The 16370-nt window shown below is 41.1% G+C and overlaps 1 protein-coding gene across 5 annotated transcripts in view; it reads left to right on the top strand.

Annotated features, from left to right (window-relative positions):
• Positions 1–16370, top strand: part of peak1 (pseudopodium-enriched atypical kinase 1) — a 247207-nt gene that overhangs the window by 101998 nt on the left and 128839 nt on the right. The window contains exon 1 of one of the 5 annotated variants that reach the window (XM_063070440.1): positions 4890–5858. The exons of the other annotated variants lie outside the window; for them this stretch is intronic. The gene's annotated coding sequence lies outside the window, so the exon portion shown is untranslated. Of the gene's footprint in view, positions 1–4889; positions 5859–16370 lie in introns of those variants that run through there. 5 annotated transcript variants of the gene reach the window in all.

Below are 16370 nucleotides of genomic sequence, written 5' to 3'. Positions count from 1 at the left end.
AAACAGGATGGACAACAAACTGCAAATAGGAAAGAGGGGGGGAAATAATAAATATCTAGAACATAAGATGAAGGATCCTTGAAAGTAAGTCCACAGGTTATAGGAACAGGTTAGTGATGGAGTGAATGAAGTTGAGTGAAGTTATTCCCTGTGGTCCAAGAGCCTGATGGTTGAGGGGTAATAACTGTTCCTGAACCTGGTGGTGTGGGTCCTGAGGCTCCTATACACCTTCCTGATGGCAGCAGTAAAAAAAAGAAAGCATGGCTTAGGTGATGGGGTGGAGGGGGTGGTCCTTGATGATGGGTGCTGCTTTCCTGTGACAGTGCTTTATGTAGATGAGCTCAGTAGTTGGGAGAGCTTTACCTGTGTGGTGTTTCCGTACCAGTCAATAAATTCTCCCACACATCAGAAGAAGTTATCAACATTTTAGATGACCTTCTGAATCTTCACAAACTTTTAAGAAGGTGGTGCAGCTGCTGTGTTCCTTGTAATTGCACTTATGTGCTGGGCCACGGACAGATCCTCCGAAATGATAACACCAAGGGATTTAAAGTAACTGACCCTCTCCACTGCTGATTATGACTGGCTCATGGATCTCTGGTTTCCTCCTCCTGAAGTCAATAATCAGCTCTGTGGTCTTGCTGACATTGACTCAGAGGTTGTTGTGTGACACCGCTCAGCCAGATTTTCATTCTCCCTCTTGTATACCGATTCGTCACCACGTCACCATTGATTCAGCTAAGGACAGTGGTGTTATCAGCAAACTTAAAAGTAACATTGGAGCTGTGCTTAGCCTTATAGTCATACGTAAATAGAACAGGGGGCGAAGCCCACTCATAGCCATAGGTGAGAGTAGAACAGGGGGGCTAAGCTCACAGCCTTCTGTGCACCTGTGCTGTTGGAGATTGTGGAGGAGATGTTGTCCCCAATTCGAACTGACTGTTGTGCCTAGGGCCGGATTTAGTGGGGCCGGGGCCCCCGCCGACACCATAAAATGCTGCTGAACCAAGCAAAAAAAGGCAAGAACAAGAGCAAAGGTCGCATTGGTCTAAAATCAAAGCTGTGGACCAAGACATTGGTTTAGTACAATACGTAGGCTATAAACTTACAGGCCTTAAGAGGAGGACAGAAAGTAATGCAGATTCTTAGTTTGAAGGACAGCATCTAAAGCACTCAGAAATTGACCTAGGCTTAGTTGGCTTAGACTGTTGGAGTTATAGTTTTAGCTTGGGCCTCAGAAGTATCAAATTGATCACACAAGCTTGCTATGTATCCCCGTAGTGATCTCACCAAATCCACAGCATTACACAGGTCTAGATTTACAGCTTGCAGTGCAACACTTGGTACTTCCAAAGCGCTGAAGAATGCAATGCCACAATTTGCTCAGAAAAGCTATCTCAAGCTTGTCCACTTTTTTGTATAGTGACCTTGCTTCATTTCTAGTTGCCACATTCTGATTAATGTTATCTGCAATGCTTCTTAACGAATCTTGAATATTGGCATAATTTCTGCACAATGCCTGTGTGGCTTCTGCATGTGCAGCCCATCTAGTATTAGAGAGAGACCTCAGAGTTTCAATGTGCTTGTTCGCATTAGGCTGAAGTTCTGCGGTCATCACCTTCCACCTAGAAGTTGACTTGGAGCAGAAGTTGAACACATTCTGCACGAAGCTGAAAAAATCAGCTGTTTCAAGACAACCAACACACATCAAAGTTACTGGTGAACGCAGCAGGCCAGGCAGCATCTCTAGGAAGAGGTACAGTCAATGTTTCGGGCCGAGACCCTTTGTCTGAAGGGTCTCAGCCCGAAACGTCGACTGTACCTCTTCCTGGAGATGCTGCCTGGCCTGCTGCGTTCACCAGCAACTTTGATGTGTGCTGCTTGAATTTCCAGCATCTGCAGAATTCCTTGTGTTTGTGTTTCAACACAACAGTTGACACTGTTGATTCCAACAAGATTCAATGTGTGTGCTGCATGTGGAACCCACTCAGCAAGTGGATTGATTTCCTTGATGTGGGATTGTAAGCTTTTGTATGCACCGGACATATTTGCAGCATTGTCATAGCACTGCCCCCTGCAGTTGCTTATGTCAATATTCATCTCTCCTAAAACTTTGAGCACAGACTCACATAAAGCCTCCCCTGTGTGGCTGTCAATGGGTAGATATCGTAAGAATCGCTCCTGAATGTTTCCATCAGTTGACACATAATGTAAAATGAATGTGAGCTGATCTACATGTGCAACATCTGTGCTTGAATTGATGCTAATAGAAAAGTATTTGGCCATTTTGACTTCACTGACGATCTCTGACAGAACTCGATTGCTCATGAGCTCAATAAACTCCTCACATGTTTTAGGTGAAACATATGAAGGGGTGTCTGATCCTGCATTTCCAAATTTCTGTATGTGCACCTTCAAAAACGGGTCAAGCTCACTTATTACCTCTAGAATGCCCATGTAGTTGCCATTGACAGGCCTGCCTAATATGTCACTGGAGCTTCGTATAGCGAGTCCCCTCTTGACCAAAAAATTAACAACCGCCACCACTCTTCTCAATAGGTCGGTCCAGTAGACACACTCTGACTCGAACTATTTTTGCAGTTCTGTATCTATTCTTCCACTGTCAGACACTAGTGTAACGTAGGTCAGTATCGTTTTCCTGTGGTGTTTGCTATTTTCATGATTTCCTATGCGCTCAGCAGCACGTTTCTAGTCACTAAAGCCAGTTTCGAAGATGGACTGACAGTTACCATCACTGAAGATGCGACATGCAAAACGAAGCACCAGCTGGTGGAAGGGGAATATAAGAGCCATTGCCTTGATACATACTCAGCATTTACGAGCTTGCGTTTGAAGTGAAATTTGGAGAAAAAACGTCTCTTCTGTTTATATACTCGTTCCGAAACTTTGATATTCCACATCCTTATTCTAGCAGGGCTCCGGCCCTTTCTTAGCCCAGTATGCTCGGACTGAATCATTTAACGTTTCCTTTCCCCGGCAAGCAGGATCAGTGCTGTAAGGATCCTCAGTAGCGGTAACATTAATGGCGGCCCGACTTGGTTGTTCGGAGGCCTCTGTGGTCAGGAATCCCAAAGTCATGCTCTCTGCCTCTTCAACGTTAGCTGCTGACTGTGGCAAGGATGGTGGTCCTGTGCTAACACTGGTGCTAGCGCTAGCTGTTGAACAAGTCTCCATTTGTCCACCGGTCTCAGATTGTGACAAGAGTGATGGTACTTTAAAACAAGACCAAGTAGAATGTAAGAAAGTACCAATTTCTTGATTACACCGAAAGCATTTATCGGATAGATTTGAATTTAATCTATTTATTTTTTGTGGTGTAATATATAATTGGTGTAAAAAATTATATTGTACTAATCTAAGTTGAACATTTATTGTATTTGTCATACTGTCAAGACAGAGTCTTGACCAATTTGTTTCATCAATATTAATATTCAGATCTGTTTCCCATTTTTGTTTTGACTTAATGGATTCCTTGTTTAATTGTCTGTTTTTGAATCAAATTATACATACAAGAAATAAATTTTTTAATTTTCCCATTTTGTATTAAAGTTTCAATTTCATTAGGTTTTGGCAAAAACATTGTTTGACCCAGCTTACCTTTTGAGTAAGCCCTTAATTGAAGGTAATAAAAGAAAGTATTATTTGATATTTTATATTTATCCTTTAGTTGTTCAAATGACATCAATATACCTCGTTCATAACAATCTCCTATAAATTTAATCCCTTTTTGGTACCAATTATATAAAAGTTGATTGTCCATTGTAAAAGGAATAAGTCTGTTTTGGAACAAAGGTCTCCTTGCTAATAAAGATTTCTGTATTTCATTATCAACATTTATCTTATTCCATAGATCAATCAAATGTGTAATTAAGAGTCTTATTGGAACAAATTACTGGAACTCAACTTCCACATAACCCTGTATTATTTCTATTAGGTGATATTGAAGGGATAAAGCCGAAACTTAAATTGAATAAATATCAGAAAGAATTTATAAAAATTGCATTGGCAGTAGCTAAGAAGACTATAGCAGTTACTTGGAAATCTGATTCGTATTTAAGTATGAATCGTTGGAATAATGAAATGGCTAGTTCTATTCCACTCGAAAAAATTACTTATAATTTAAGAGATAAGTATGTAACATTTTTGAATATTTGGCGCCCTTATTTACAAAAGATAGGATGGCATATTTAAGTGCTCCGATAAAGATCTTGGTCCCTTGGGGAAAGTAATGAATAAGTATACCAAATTTATTTTGAATTCCATGGAGCATGTGGTAACCTTCCAATACCCAGGCGGTTCTTTTTTTTCTTCTTTTCTTTTTTAGGTAGGACTTTATATGGGGGGGGGAGGGTTAAGGGGAGGGGGGAGGGTAGATATTATCTTTTCATGTATTCATTTGAAAACTCAATAAAAATTATATTAAAAAAAAAGAGTGGTACTGCTGCATCATCGAGAACAGGTTTAAAAAACTCTGTCAATTTCAATGTCTTTTTTAATGCTTCTTCCTCACGGTCCTCTTTTTCTTGTTTCTTTTTTCTTTCCTGTGCTCCATTCTTGTATTTATTTTTGTCCACCATGATGATATCTACCTATTTTGGGGCCCTCTGCAACTCTGGCCTCTGGGCTTCAGCCCAGCCTCGTCCTGCCTAAAGTCCGGCCCTGGTTGTGCCAGTAGACAAACTGGAGCGGATCCAAATTGCTTCTCAGACAGGAATTGATGTGTTTCATCACCAACTTCTCAAAGCACTTCATCACAGTGGATGTAACTCACTGAGTGGATGTAAGTACTGGATGATAGTCACTGAGGCAGGTTACCACATTCTTTTTGGGCACCCATATAACTGAAGCCTGCCTGAAGCAAGTGGGTACCTCAGACTGCCAGGCAATATGTTAAAGATATTGGTGAACACTTCAGCCAGTTGATCAGCACAGGTCTTACGTACTTGGCTATGTACCACAGCTAGGCCAGATGCTTTCTGTGAATTCATCCTCCTGAAGAATGCTCTCATGTCAGCCCCCAGATATTGAAATCATAGGGTCATCAGGGGCTGTGGGAGTTTCTGAAGGTTCCTCCATGTTTTGATGGTCAAAGTGAGCATAGAGACATTGAGCTTATCTCAGAATGAAGTTTTGTTGTCACCTATGTTGCTTGCTTTCACTTTGTAAGAGGTAATAGCATTCAAGTCCTGCCACAGCTGCTGTGCATCCCCCATTGACTCAAGTTTGGTTCGAATTGCCACTATGCACCTGAGATGGCTTTCTGGTCATCTCTGAAACTCAGAAGGTTCATTTATGATCAAAGTATACAACTCTGAAATTCTTTTTCTCCAGATAGCCATGAAACCAAGAAAGAATAGCAACATGATCGTCAGCCCCCAAATCCCTCCTCCCCACACAAAAAAAAACAAAAATGGTGCAGGCACATCAACTACCCCCCATCCCCCTCCCCTGCACACAAAAACGCATGAAAGATCAGGCAAAAAACGCAATACAAAAAAAACATGTAATACGCTGTAAGGCTTCACTGCCAAGGCTAGTGTAATGTCTTCTCTGTAATGTTCTACTGCTAAGGAAATGGTTTCTCTATAGCAGCAATGTTTGGGTTATGTCTAGAGACAGCGGGGCTTTGGAATGCAGGGGTTAGCCAATGAGGAAGTGTTTTATTTTCTTGTGCGCCTGGGAGTCGAGTTTCTTGCGGTCCTTTTTTTCGTTGGGGTGCGATGGAGAGAGAGGATGTGAATGGAGAGAGTTGGAAGATTACTGGACGGAGTGAACTGAGGATCGAGGGTCCTAGGGCCGGCTACGCCTCGAGGTCAACAGGAACAAATGAACGAACGGTGAGTTCCAACGATGTGCAATAGACTTTTTCCTTAAAATGGGCCCTTTTACTTTTTATCAAGATTTATAAGTTTCAATCATTTAATTGCATATGGTGTACTGTCTGATATTTTGCGGTGCAGGTTTGTAACCGGGCAACACATCATGCAGCATCCACACAAATGAGATTTCTCAGTTTGGCAGGGCTGGAAGTTGTTTTCCCCTAGATGAACACATGCTGGCCGAGCCTGAGAGTTACAACCATAAGACTGAAAATAAGTCCACAGTCCAAGTCCACATCCAAAATGCAGACAACCTGTGCAACATTCTCCCTCTCTCTAGCAGTGATCTCACCAGTGATAAAAAGGCAGTCTCCCCTTTCCAGCAGCAGAACAATCCCCCAATGATAAAAAGGCAGGCAGCCAGTGTTTCAATCTCTCGTCACTTTAATCAGCAAACAATGGAAGTTTTAATCTGCAAAGTGGAATCAAACATCAGCTTGCAGCTTCTCGCCACGAGGTTCCCATATGCTTCCCTGCCTCTTGGAATCACCTGAGAGACTGCAGATTGCTGAAACATCCAAACGATCTCCAAACTGCAAATCGTAGGCTCCAACAGTTCCAGAATCACATTCAAGATGAAAAACAAATGTAAAATACATCAGAGAAGTGAAATGTATGTTTTCATTATGTATCCAGAAGATGTTGACCGAAGGAGCATTGTATGCAGACGCTATCTTAACCAGAAACTTGGCAAGATGGCCAGAATTCTGACCTAGATTTGTATTATTTTGAAACATTTAATACTTGTCAGCATTGCAGTTTCAGTGAAGTATATCTTTGAAACATTCATGATTACCTTTGAATTGAATGTGGTACACAACCCAGCAAAAATGATGGTGATACTTTTGGTAACTGTTATTTTGATATAGCACTGGACTTACAGGAGTAGTTTTGCAAATCAATTGGTTGAAAATTAGAGATGATAAATTTATATAGGCATCCGTTAGTCTCATGAGACCATGGAATTACACCTTGGAAGGTTTCCAGGGTGCAAGCCTGGGCAAGGTTGTATGGAAGACCAGCAGTTGCCCATGCAGCAAGTCTCCCCTCTCCACGTCACTGATGTTGTCCAAGGGAAGGGCATTAGGACCCATACAGCTTGGCACCGGTGTCGTTGCAGAGCAATGTGTGGTTAAGTACCCTGCTCAAGGACACACACGCTGCCTCAGCCAAGGCTCGAACTAGCAACCTTCAAATCACTAGGCGAACGCCTTAACCACTTGGCCACGCGCCAACACAATAAATTATAAAGATGATAAATTATAAAGCTTGTAAAATATACTTTCTGCTGAAAGGAGGCATGATATACCATATACAATGAAAAGTTGAGTCAGACCTAGTGAAATGAAATTGGAGTCCACTTCAGCTTTAATGCTAAAATGGAAGCAACAATTTCATCTGTACATCAGCTTAGCCAGGAAGTAAACCTTAAGAAATCCCACATCTATGTGCAATTTTGATAATGAAATCCACAATGAATTTATCCATACAGGATTTGTTACAAGGTATGAGAAGTGATCATTTTAAGAATTTATTTTCACAGAGTGTAATGAATCTCTGACATCTCTGTTTCAAAGGTTTTGGAGTCTAGATCATTGAAAGTATTTCAAGATGAGATAGATTCTTGAAATATTGGAGAACTGAGAGCTATGGCGAGATAGCCTAGAGAAGGGGTTGAAGCCTGGGTATATCAGCCATGATCATATTGTTTAGCAAAGCAGACTTGAGGCATGCTATAGCCTATTCCTGTTTTCATACAGTTATGTTAAAAGAATGTAAGTAACTTATTGCCATTAGTTAGATGTGCTGTGCAAATAATTCTGTTTCACAGTATAGGACTTGTATATAGACTCTTGTCTATTTTATAAGTCAGTGCAGTCTATATAAACTCACTGCATATTAGGCTATTCTGAAACTTTGAGAGATTTTTGCTGCATGTTTGTCACAAGCTCCAGCCTTCATGTCCCCTAACCTCTGGTTCTGATCTCTGCAATTCTGTTGTAATTAATTACACCTCTTGCAATCTCATCTTTAGTTTCATATAGATATTTCTCTTGCATGCATTCATAGTCTCCACCTCAACCCGCTACAGAGCTCTCCTATTTGTCCTATTCATCTATTTCTGCTCTTGAAGATATTTTCAGTGTTGACATAAAAAATTAATTGTTTAAGCATAAACTGTGAAGATTCATCATTATACCCAAGATTATACTGCTAATTATGTTGTTCTCCATTGTGGCTGTCTGGATGAATGTCTTCAGTATTTTCTGTTTCTTATGTTTCTTGTGTTCTTATGTAGTTCTTCAATAGTTTATGTCATTTAATTTGAGCTTCAATTTATTGCAAAAAATTAAGTGGTTGTGATAGAATGTTGAAAGTAATTTTGATTTTACTACACATGATTAAGATGAAAAGCTTAAGAACAGTTTTCATGGTATGAATTTCAATTAGATATGTACATAATTTGTTATTTATAGAAATCTTTAAAAGTTAACTGTAACTTCTATTCATATTGAAGCTTATGTAAGTGTTGGGTGTATTGTCATAATAGCTGTAATCTAAGACCTTGAAGTATTTGTTTTATTTCTGAGTATGGTAAAAGCTTTGTCCATATGACTTTGGCAAAATAAAAAGATGTGATTTGCCACATGGACCTCCAGTTTCTTTCCTTGCTAAGTCACTCTTGTTTGTAGAATTTTCCCCACATGGTTCAATATTGCTTTATCTGCCTCTGCTCTCGTTCAAGTTTATTGTCATCCAACTGTACACGTGTATACAGCTAAGAAAGCAACATTCCTTCGGGACCGAGGTGCAAAGCACAGTACGTGTATCACATACAGCACACAAAATAATATTAATAGAATAATATCAACAGAAAAAAGTATTCTGCAGATGTACAAGTATTCTCCAGCCTCAAGGGAATGATGCTTCATTTCACTGTATTGAGAGTTGTACTGAATTATTTTAAGATGCTGAAATTTTATTTTCCGTCAACATTTCTTTAAAAATAAATGACTTGCATTTATGAAGCAAACATACCAAGACATTTAGCTTATAGTAAATTATTTTTGTTGTAGTCAGTTATCTAGCAAACAGTAATGCAAAAAAATGTAGATCATTGTTTTAGTAATGCTTTGCTTTGGAGCATGCGCAGAATTTTCTGACAATCATTTCAGCCATGGGAACACTAATGTCCATCTGAACCAAAAGATCAGATACAAACTTGGATTAATTTATTGTCCTGATGGCACCTCTGACAATGCAGTAATTCTTCCACCTTAAGCTATATTGAAATTTTGGAATGGAACTTCAATCTGCAACCAAGTTGCATTGGATTCTTTCTTGGTCTTGCTTTCACTGAACACAATGCTAGATTTGTCTCTATTAGATTACATTTAATCCCTTAATGCAAGTGCATATTGTGAAAGAATTTAATTGCCATTGAAATGTGCTAAATGGGATGTTGGCCCTGACTTGTCCTGTCAGATAAGTATGACGAACCTGAAAGCTCTGAACTCGGGCATTTAAGTCCACAGAAATCCCTCAGTTTATGTTTTAAGGGCCTTTTATTATCCTTGATCATTCTTTTATACGAGGTTACCAACAGCTAAATCATGGTAGTATAAATCAGTTTTGATGTATTGATTTCTGCATGGGCACATGGTAGTTGCATCAAGATTTCATCCATTAATGCACAGAAGGGAAATACATATGGTCGGACACTGAGAAGCAAGTGTGCCCTGATAAAACAATTTATTAAAGTCCTGCTGAAGGGTCTCGGCCTGAAACGTCCACTGTATTCTTTTCCGTAGATGTTGCCTGGCCTGCTGAGTTCCTCCAGCATTTTGTGTGTGTTGTTTGGATTTCCAACATCTGTGGATTTTCTCTTCTTTGGAGTTATTAGATTACTGCCTTTTTAAAGCATAGGTTAGTGTTTGATACTAAGATGTGATAAAATGGGGTTCTTTTGGCCATCAGCCCAATCTATTATCAGCTGCAACTTCAATTATTATTAATAGTATTGTTCATTGGCTCCAGGAGATCTAGAATTTGGTGTTTAAGGAACGTTCAAACAAATACTGTTTACATGAAGTTTTGACATGTTTCTAATTCACAGTACTGTTTCAGAATTAAAAATGGAATCAGGTTTTACTTCAATAGTATTGAATTGTTTCTGTCTTGGAGACAAACTGTAGTCCTAAATCTTTGACATGAAAGATTAACTAATTTTCGTCTCCATGTATGCTGCCTGAGCTGATGAGTATTGTCAGTGGTTTCTATTTTTATTTTGGATTATCAACATGTGCAGTGTTTTGCTTTTGTATTATGAGATCCACCACATCAGTACTGTAATGATAAATAGGTTGGCATTCAAACCACAGTAAAATAGTTCTTCAGGAGCAGCTTTAGAATCAAAATGAGTATCGATTTATTACCAACAACACATGATATGAAATGTGTTTTGTGGCAGCAACATATTGCAAAGACAAACATTAATACATTACTGAAGTAAATAAGTAATGCACAGCTAAAGGAATGACAAAGTAGTGTTTCATTGGGATTGGTTTATTATTGTAACCTGTACAGTGAAAATTTTGTGTTGCATACAGATTAAATCTGTATTGTGGAACCAGGTAAAACAATATATACTGTTATAAACAATATAACAGAATACAGAAAAGAGTGCTACAATTAAGAGAGAGTGCAGTGCAGGTAGTCTAAGGTACAAGATCATAATGAGGTAGAATATGAGGTCAAGAGTCCATCTTATTGTACTGGGAAACCATTTTTTTTATAAAATTGGGGGTGGGGTTGGTGTTGAAGATGTCCTGTGAGTTGTGTCCACAACTCTAGCTTCTTGTGGTCATGGGCAGTGCAGTTGCCATATCAAGCTGTGATGCATCCAGATAGAATGTTTTCTATGGTGCATTAATTAAAGGTTGGTAAGGGTTGACAGGTACATACCTAATTTCTTTAGTCTCTTGAGAGGTGGTGGTATTGGTGAGCTTTATAGGCCTTGACATTTATGTGGTTGGACCAAGATTCGTGATGGTCATTCCTAGGAACTTGAAGCTTTTAACCTTCTCAACCTCAGCACCGTTGTCAAAGACAGCAGCATTTGCAACATCTCTCTTTCTGAAGTCAATGATTATCACTTTTGTTTTTCTAACATTTAAGGAAAGGTTGATGTCATGATCTATGTTCTATCTCCTTCCTGTATTTGAGATACAGAGCACTATGGTGATATCATCTACAAGAGAAGGAAATTAGAGTAAAATGAGGTTATGCAGTCATGAGTAGGGGACTGAGGACATAGCTGTGTGGGGTGCCAATGTTGAAAAATAATGGTGGAAGTGTTGCTATTAGTCAGAAAGTCAAGGATCTAGTTATAAAGGAAGGTGTTGGCTCCCAGGTCTTGTAGTTTGATAATGAGTTTGCTGGGAATTACAATATTGAAGACAGTTGTAGTTAATAAACAATAGTCTAACATAGTTGTCTTTACTGTCCAGATGATCCTGAGGTGAGTGATGGAGCTGGCTCAGTCTGAAACACTCTGCACCCTCTTTTGATCCTGTGCATTGGAGGCTGTAGACCAGGTGATGATGCAACCAATCAGAATGCTCTCCATGGTACATCTTTTGAAAATTTGGTGATATACCAGATCTCCTCAAACATCTAATGAAGTATAGTCGCTGTTGTGCCTTCTTCGTGATTGATTCAATGTGGTGAGCCCAGGTTCCTTAAGGTTGTCAGAGCCTGGGGGGGGGGAGGAAAAGTAGAGGGGATAAACTCCCAGTACCTATTAGATGTACCCAATGACATGCATCTTAAATAGCATCTGAAAACCAAGTTCAGCTTCTAAACTTCATGTGTGGTTTAGCTATTAAGGCTGGCGAAACCATTTCTATTAAGGGAGAAGAGGCAAAAGCAGGCTACTGGTGCCTTCAGACCAGTCACTCAGGGCAGATAAGGCTCATCAGCCATGGCCTAGCAGCTCACCTAGGAGAAGGAAAGCTCTGATATCAAACCTCAGCTGTCTTGCAGCTATACCCACTCACGGGGAGGGCTTTGGGAGTAAATCCTGAGGGGAAAAAATGCAGAGTTGGAGTCCCTAAGGCAATCCCTGTGCTGCGTTCAATGCTGACTGGCAACTCCTGTAGTGCTACTGGTGCCAAACTGTATTGGTTTCTGCCATTTCTTTGGATTCATCAGCTGTGTGGAGAGGGGCCGCCTGCTGCATGGAAAACAGCTTGCTATGCATATTGTACTGCCCTGCCTTGCATATCGATTTCGATATCTAAGATACAACATCCACGGTCGACCTGACTGATAGAGGTCCACATAGTTTGGCCAGGATAGATCCTCTGAGATGTTGATGACCAATAACTTGAAGCTGCTCACTCTTTCCACCGACTCTTAATGAGGACTGGTGTATGTTCTCCCAAATTCCCCTTTTCTGAAGTCCACAATCAATACCATGGTCTTGCTGACATTGTGAGGTTGTTGTTGCAACACCACTAAGCCAGTTGATCTATTTCACTCCTGTTAGCCTCATCATCACCATTTGAAGTTGTACTAACAGGCTTTGGAGAATTATTCATCTTAATGTTTTTTGAGGGAACGCTACCTCTTTCTTTATCTCAAAAAACCCTTGCATATTAGCATACTGCACAGTGATCTCACTACACTCCATTTCCTTTGCCTTAGTAAATACTGATGCAATATACTCATTTAAGACCTTGTCCACATCCTCAGCCTCTAAGCAGTTTTAACCTTGCTTTTAATATTGGTATAGAATGTCTTGGAATTTTCTTTAATCCTACTTACCCTACTTGCCAATGACTTGTCTACTAATTCTTTTCCCGAGTTCTTTTCTAATTTCTTTATAATCCTCAAGGGCCCTGTTTGATTTTAGCTTCCTAATCCTTGCATACACTTTCTTCCCACGCTTCTGAGACACTGATGTACTAACATCAGCAACTTCAGGACCTGGAGTTTATTTCTAATTATGTCTCTGCAAAGCCCTCCAGGTCTACTGGCAGGGTAAATCAGTGTCTTCACCCAGGCTAACATGCCCAGCACTGAGTCCTAATTATACTCAGCCACCTCTAATGGACAGGTCACTTTGTTTGTATGCCTGATACCAGATTCTCGAAACAGGCATACTCCAAGCTATGTCACAACAAAAGATTCACCAGATAAACAAAATAAATGGTTTAACTATATTTACAAACCTGTGCTGAAAAAACTGTTAAGTTCCCACTGACTGATGTGAATTCCTGTCCTATTGGTGCCCAAAATGGGGTATTAGCATGAGTGGCATTGAGATTTTTCAGCTTTTTTCATTAACACTGCTGTGCCACTATTTGCAAAAACTTTGTGGAATAATATATAGTGAAATGAATATACTACGTATGTCTTTTCTGCCGGATTACATTCGTGATAATATCCAGCAATCTCATTAAGCACCTCCTACTCCACTGCTGTCAGTAGAGCTACTAGGACTTGATGTTTCAATCCCTATGGTAAGTCAGCACTCTCGATGTTGGCAGTGGGCTTGGAGTGGTGACAAGGAGGGAAGGTAGGTACGTCATCAGGGTCTTCAGGTGAGCACCCTCCTTCTTTGATGTTTCGTTGATAAGCCCATGACGTCTCCAGAGGGCTCAACGGTCCTACCTGGCGTCCCAGATACACCCCCCTCAGTTCTATACCCTCCTGTCTTCATCTTGCAGCCCAGTTGTTGTCTTTCCTTTTAATCCAAATGCAATTGCTGCTTTCTTCTGCTGCGTTTGACAAGGACTTGATTGCTTGTTGGAGGGAATGACCCCTCACCCCCATCTTCTTCAATAGACTGGTCGTAGATGTAGCAACGAATCCCATGCATCCCACTTCTACAGGGAAAATTTTGGTCTTTCAGCCATTCTGGGCAGCTTCAGTTGCCAGTTCAGAGCACTTTGTCTTTTTCCTCTCATAAGCTTCTTTGACACCATCTTCCCATGGTACTGTCAACTCCACAACATATGCCAGCTTGGCTGTGTGGACCACAGGACCATGTCTGGCCGGAGTGTTGTAGCCGCAATGTCTGGGGGAAACACAAGCTTTTATTCCAAGTCCACATCTATTTTCCAATCCCGAGCAACCTGCAGAATGCTTACATCTTTTGATGTTATATGGTGCTATGGAGGTTGGCCTGCTGGTACAAATCGTGTGATTGTGGACATTCCTGTCGATGTTTGCGGGAGAGCATTTGTGGTGATTCGCCTCTGTTCCAAGATTGATGCCAGCTGTCTGAGAACTTGGTTATGCCGCCAAATGTACCACCCCTGGGTGAGGCTCGTGGTGCATCCTGTTAAAATGTGCCTTAGTGATCCAGGTGCTTGACAAAGAAAGCTAGCAGGGTCTTCTCCCCATGACTGGTTCAGGTTCTGGGGTGTGGGTAGGAGGTCATAGGTGGCTCTGATGACAAAACTTAGCTGCGATCTCTCTATCTCCCAGATGTCATGCCAGCTAAGCTTCCTCTTTTCCAGGCTCTCCCAGTTAGTCTATTGGCCTTGCTTGGCCATTGAGATGGCCCTGGCGTTTTGCTGTGCCTCCTTCTGTTTTCTCAACTCCTCCACCACGAGCCGTCTCTTCTGCACTGATGTTGCTTTGTGCCACTGAAGAGCTTTTGGGATGAGCCTGAGCCCGGCTCTCCCATATTGGACTTGGCCAACTACATCCCTGAGGCGGAGTGGACTTAGCACTCTGAACAGCTTCAGATGAGGTCCACTTCCTCCCCGTTGTCACGCTGGGGGGCGGGGGGCTCTGTTCAAATAACAGTATCTTCAGATTCAGTGAGGGTCATGACCAATCTTGCTTTGGTGCATTTGAATTCTTCCACAAGACTTGCAATTGGTAATTACAATTTGCCGTTTCCGTACAGGCCAACAGGACTTAAGCATCGCGGAAGTCCAAGCCACTGTTTTACATGTGTGCTGATCATTCTTTCGAGCTTTTCTACCTTGCTGATGGGGATTTCATACACTGTTAAAGGCCACATGAGTCTTGGGAGTATGCCGAACTGGAAGCACCACAGCTTGAGTTTTCCTGGCAGCCAGGTCTTGTTGATGCGAGCTATGCACATGATGGTATCCTTTTTTAGTTGTTTAAACTGCTCAGTGTCCTTGAGCTTAGTGTCACACCATCGGCCCAAGCTCTTCACTGGCATTTCTGAAACAGTTGGGACAGGTGTTCCGTCAATATGAAATCTTTTATCTGTGACTTGACCTTTGACAATGGAGATGCTTTTGCACTTGCTGGGCTTGACCTTCATCCTTGCCCATGTGATGTTTTGATGAAGCTTTTCCAGAAATCTCTTGGTGCAGGGGACAGTTGTCGTCAGTATTGTTATATTGTCCATATAGGTTCGTATCGGTGGTAACCGTTGACCAAACTGTAGCCAGAATCTGTGGACTCCACTTTAGTTTCATCAGCTACTTCAGAAACCATAGAACTGGAGTAGAAACAAGTTATTTTTCTCTCCCAGAGGAGTGTCAAAGAAGGAAAAGAATAAGAAGCAGCAATAAATAAAACAATCACATACAAGAAAATCTGCAGATGCTGGAAATCCAAGCAACATACACAAAATGTTGGAGGAACCCTGTAGGCCAGGCAGCATCAATGGAAAAGGATACAGTCAACATTTTGGGTCGAGACCCTTCAGCAGGACTGGAGAAAAAAAATACTGAAGGGTCTTGTCCCAAAACGTTGGCTGTACTCTTTTTGAAATATGCTGCCTAGCCTGCTGTGTTCCTCCAGCATTTTGTGTGTGTTGCATAAAAACAATAAAAGGTTCTGCAAAAACCTGTGGACATGGAATGGGAAAAATGCCATTGAGTTCATTCTTCACAATTTTGTGGAATATGCTAAAGTATGTTTTACCTATAAATTTGATGTTTTAATACCCATACATAGCTTTTTTTTGTCACATCAAGCGATTGGTTAACTTGTATCTGATGGCAGAAACCTCTGTGGAACGATTTTAAGTGGAAAAGCTCTTGCACTGGGCAATTCTACTGTTGACCTTGGAAGACTGGGTCCTGTGGTACAACTAGTCATTACATCTGGGGTCTTCGTTGGTTGTAGTGGATGACCATGACTTCTGTGCTTGGCATGCCCTTTGATCTCCATGAAGCATTGCAGGACCACTTTCCTGGCCATTGGTTCTCACTGTTGATCTCATTCACCTAGTCAGCCTGCTTTCCTCATGTGGTTTAGCCCATCTGTCAAAGCAGTGTACTGGGGTGTGGCTGCTGTCACATGCAAACAGCTATTTGGAGCCACATATGACAGCGGAGTGCCTAGTGGGGACGAAATGTGAGTAAGCTGCCCCAGAATGGACACAACAGGACCCTTCATCAGAGGTGCTACCCTTCCCTGGACGCCCCATACACCCCAATCAGATCACATCAGGCGATAATATGAAAATTA

This window comes from Mobula hypostoma, chromosome 18, assembly GCF_963921235.1.
Source record: "Mobula hypostoma chromosome 18, sMobHyp1.1, whole genome shotgun sequence".
In the NCBI taxonomy this organism is placed as follows: domain Eukaryota; kingdom Metazoa; phylum Chordata; class Chondrichthyes; order Myliobatiformes; family Myliobatidae; genus Mobula; species Mobula hypostoma.
The sequence above is the reverse complement of the archived record's forward strand: the minus strand, read 5'-3'. Positions and strand labels throughout refer to the sequence as shown.